This window comes from Euphorbia lathyris, chromosome 3 (genome assembly GCF_963576675.1).
Source record: "Euphorbia lathyris chromosome 3, ddEupLath1.1, whole genome shotgun sequence".
Classification (NCBI taxonomy): Eukaryota; Viridiplantae; Streptophyta; class Magnoliopsida; order Malpighiales; family Euphorbiaceae; genus Euphorbia; species Euphorbia lathyris.
Genome location: NC_088912.1, coordinates 16438613 through 16443505, shown reverse-complemented (window position 1 = coordinate 16443505; position 4893 = coordinate 16438613). Strand labels below are relative to the sequence as shown.

The following is a 4893-nucleotide window of genomic DNA, read 5'->3' as shown; positions in this document are numbered from 1 at the left end:
ACACAAAAATGATACGAAAATTAACGTGTCATTTCGTGTCGTGTCAACTTTCGTGTCATAAAACCCTAAACACTAACACTAAAAAAGCATGTTGTGTTCGTGTCGTGTCATCGGATCGTGTGTCGCTTTGCCGGGTCTAAAAATAACTGAATGAGAAGATTTTGTGTTCGGGCAAACTGCTCCTTCTCTTTCATTTACATATAATAAAGCGGATGAGATGATAATGAATACGAATCTTAGGATGTGACTGAAAGGTAGACTTTAATTCAACGGTGTGGATAGAGGTTAATATACACAAGAGAAATAGTGAAACATTGCTTCTGGTTCCTATCCATTGTCCTTTGTGTGTCCGCCAAAAGGCATCGTTCGGCACGCGGGATCCAGAGAGAGGAGACTGTTGTCTGCAATTAGCTGTTTAGGGTTTAAAAAATGAAACGTATCGTAGTCTTATTGGGTCGTGCTGATCAAGTTTGCCTGTCAAATAGTCCGAGCTCTATTTTGACAGAGCATACAACACAGTAGAAGAGATTCGTCTCGTACACAGATTATAGAGTGATTAATTTTCAATTTTATGAGAAGCTTGACCAGAACACGCAGTCTGCGCCTTACCATGATGCGACCGACGTCGGATAGATCACGGGAGGAGAACCCAAACCTAAATTGGCTTTTGACAGCGGCTCTCCATTTATCATTCAAACGATGATTCCGCCACTCCTCTACCTCAGCGCTTCCATTTTCCTCATCTTCTACTCTAATATTCTCACCGGCTGCATTTCCCTTCCTTTCAGGTGTGCTCTTCCCTCAATCCTTCTTCAATTTCTACTTCTATTACTCTCTCCGATATGCTTTCAATTATTTACAGGTGTTGAGCTCAGATGGAAAGAAGGTGAAGCACCTTTATCCTTTTCCTTTCGCTGAGATTAGGGATCCGAAGGTATTTTTATACATATTTCTATTTTGTGCTGAAATTGATTCACATCCGCCACTCCTCTTAAGCCTTCCTCTACCTCAGCACTTCCATTTTCCTCATCTTCTACTCGTATTCTCACCTGCTCGTTCCCTTCCTTTTGAGGTGTGTTTTCCCCAATCCTTCAGTTTCTACTTCTATAACTTTCTACGGTTCATCTCACCTAAATTAGTATTAAAACTGAAAATTATTAGATGTTGGTCTTTTTTTTCTTTTTTTCATCTTAGGCTTTTGAAATTAGTGTTTATAATCATCTGTCTAGTTCATGTTGTTTGTTGTGATTAATGATTATGATGCCATATTTTTGTCAAATGCATTGATGGTAGCTAAAGTAAGAGATATTTGCAAAAACGGTTGATGCACATATGCCCTGCTTTTAAGGACCCTGGAATGAATGCATTTAATCTTCCATATTTTGTGATCTCAAAAACTATTTTAGTTTATTCACTCTGATATTTTGGGTCTCTTGGTATTTCTTACAGGAGAAGATCTTTCTCTAGGCTCTGCACCGAGATAGAATTTATCATTTGTTGTTGTTTGTGTTCTAGTGTTTGTTTAGTTTGGTTGAGCGTTTTCATTTAATTCCATTCTATTTGGGGTAGGTTTCTCAGCAGGTTCCATCATTTGGATTCAGCAGAATCTGCTCTTCTTTTTGCTACTTCTGCTTGTTTCAATTCACTAGTTCATATAAGGTATTCTCTTCCTTTTATTTTCTTTGCCTATTCTTTTCAATTTGTGTGTTGTTCTCCAATCTTATGATTTGTGTTGGCTGCTTCCATCGTTATAATTAGGTATATAAATTTAAGATTTATATTCTCTTCCCAGCAGTTGGACGTACGCCCGTGCGGACGTTGAGCGCACGCCCAACGACGTCGGACGGACGCCCAATGACGTCGGGCGCACGCCTTGTTGGGTGGACGTCCAACAAATGTTGGACGTCCACCCAACAAGGTCGGGCGTGCACGCTAGGCACGGATCCCAATACAAAAATGGGAATTGGGGGATTTTTGGGAGAGAATTTTGTTGTTAAAGAAATTATTTTCTAAAAAATTGAAATTTTGAGAAAAAGTTAAATATTGGACAAAAATACAAAAAAAACACAAAAACCTTAACTCGTGGAATCAACCTACTTCGACTGTCAATACCGATAAGAGGTATTATCCGAGAACTAGACTCGTTTAAATTATTTATTTCGTTTCTATTTATTTATTTTAATTATCGTATTTATTTATTTACTCGTATTTATTTATTTAAATTTCCGTTGTGTTAAATAAATATTTGGTTTTGATTTTAAATTAGAAAACCTTATTTTAAGCCCCAATACGAACCGTGATCCGGATTATGGCTAGTTCGGGACTAAAGTATTGTAGATCCGTGTTTTAGAAAAGTTTTGATTAATGTTTTAAAATAGAAAACGTCATTTTTGGGATTCTCCGTTATAGACTATGACCCGATTCGAGTAGTTAGGGGGTCAAAATGATAGAATAGATTAGATCTAAGGTCTTTTAATAAATCTGGAAAGTATAGGGACTGATTCGGTAACTTTGTCATTTCTGTCACTAATGTCACCCCAAAGCGCGGATGGCGAAACATAGCGCGATGCAAATTGGGCCTATCAGGCGCCCGTTGCCGACTGTTAGCAAGTATCATGAAGGCAAGGATCCCATGGAGTATCAGCATTTTTATTTGTCAGCTATGGTTCCCCTAGGCTTTAAAGAGGAGGAAATTACGAGCTTGTTTTGCAACTCGTTGGCAGGAGAGTCACTGGTATGGTACATGTCTCTTCCGATGTACGTTAAAGTGAATTGGGCAGAAATGACTAAGAGATTCATCAAGAAGTACACAACATGGGGACATCCAGAGGAAATACCTGAGTCACTCGATGAGGAGACACCTGAGGCGGTATTAACCATGACTAAGTACAAGGGAGATGAGAATCACGTCGATCACATAAACCAGTTCTTTGAGATCTTGGACTGTCGTGGACTAGCACCGAAGGAAAGATTCTGCCAGGCTTTGAGATCTTCAACGATGTTACCGACTGGGGCAAAGAGGAGGCAAACTGCTTCATAGAGGAAATCATGATGCTTGATTTGAACGCTGAGGAGCAAGTTATCACTGCAGAGGCAACCGTGGGAACGATGGATGAACCAAGCACCTCCAAGGCTCATGAGAAACCCGAGAACCCCTAATGATGACAACTGCATTTGTTTGAATCTGACGATGTATTCGCCAAAACTATCAATGAAATGAATTCTGATTTTGCTTACTTGCTTGATGTTGATTCTGATCATTCCATGTATTCTTATTCATATAACATGCCTACATTTGAAATCAATGCAATAGAAATGCCACCTTTCAATCTTGGCACGGATGAAAATCATAAACTTATACAAATTGCTCAGGAATTAACTACTGAAGAGAGAAAAATCGTAAGACAGTGCTTCTATTGGCTCACCATGGAAAGAGATTGCAACTAGTATGCAAAGAAATGTCATGATTGTCTGATCCACAGAGATTATAATCACTTGTCGACTATGGAACTGCACGTGTTGGCACCCATTTGGCCGTTTGTAGCTTTGGGCATCGACATCATTGGAGAGATGAGGCCTAATGCGTCAAATGGACTCAAGTTCATCGTGGTTGCCATTGAGTTCTTCGAACCTACCAATCTGGATAGGCTTAAGAATACTTTTCGTAAAAAAAAATAAATAAAAAATTCTCGATAGGTTGAAAACCCGTAAAGGGCGATCTATACAACTAACCCGGAGGTTGGATGTCGTCCAATGGACGGCGGGCGCGACACTCGGCAAGTTGGGCGTCGCCCTACGGATGCCGGGCGTAGTGCCTGACGCACTGGATGCACACCCAGCAGGTAAGGCTATAAATAAGTCGAGCCTTTCATGAGCGGCTCGGTGATCGGCTCGATAAAAGCTCGGCTCGACTCGGCTCAATTTGTAAACGAGTCGCTCGTGAACACGATTTACTGGCTCGGTTCGTAAACGAGCTGAGTTTGAGCAGGGTAAAGCTTGGCTCGAAAGCTCGCGAGCAGGCTCGATTAGAACATTTATGAACAAATTTTAATTTTGTAGAAAACTATATAGTTTTATGTTAGTTCACAAATATCTAAACTTAATATTATTTCATTTGCTAGTAGATTTTTTCTTTTACAAACATAATAAATAAGTAATAGACTAACTATTTGTAAGCATCTTGTTTATTTATTCACGAACTTTACTTGTGAGCTTGTTTATGACACAATCAAAGAGTTATTTAAGAGCAAACTTCACAAATATAATTAACGATTTTCTCACAAACAATTCATGGTTAGAGATAATTTTCTTAATGAACCAAGTCCAAAGAGGATTTTGGGCTCGAAACAAGCTCCAAGCTCGGCTCAAGCTCGTTGAGCAAGTCAAAGCTCGGTTCAGGCTCGACTCGTTAATTTTAAAGCAAACTCGGCTCAGGCTCGAGCTCGAGCTCGTATTTTATAGCGAGCTGAGCTTGAGCAGGCCAAAACTCGGCTCGGCTTGATTAAAGCTCTACCAGCAGTTGGATGTACGCCCGCGCCCGCGCGGACGTTGAGCGAACGCCCAACGAGGTTGGGTCGCCGAACGTTGGGCGTGCGTCCAACAGCCGGTGGGCGTCCGCCCAACCTTGGCGATCACGGATCCCAATGCAAAATGGGAAGAATTTTGGGGGGGGGGGGATTTTTGGGAGAGATTTTTTTTGTTAAAAAAATTATTTTTCTAAAAAATTGAAATTTTTCTAAAAAGTTAAATATTGGACAAAAATACCAAAAATAAACACAAAAATCTTAACTCGTGGAATCAACCGAATTCGACTGTCAATACCGATAAGAGGTATTATCCGAGGACTAGACTCGTTTATATTATTTATTTCGTTTCTATTTAATTATTTTAATT

General features: G+C 39.9%; 1 long non-coding RNA gene across 4 annotated transcripts; it reads left to right on the top strand.

Moving 5' to 3' along the window:
- The first annotated feature begins 224 nt into the window (after positions 1 to 224).
- LOC136222234 (uncharacterized) lies at positions 225 to 3332 on the top strand. 4 transcript variants are annotated; one of them, XR_010685554.1, is made up of 3 exons: positions 225 to 788; positions 863 to 1659; positions 2544 to 3332. It is a non-coding gene; the product is annotated as an uncharacterized lncRNA (long non-coding RNA). The 4 variants fall into 4 exon arrangements; XR_010685553.1 differs by having other exon boundaries at positions 225 to 1072; positions 1570 to 1659; XR_010685555.1 differs by having other exon boundaries at positions 225 to 1072; positions 1450 to 1659.
- The last annotated feature ends 1561 nt before the right edge of the window (positions 3333 to 4893 follow it).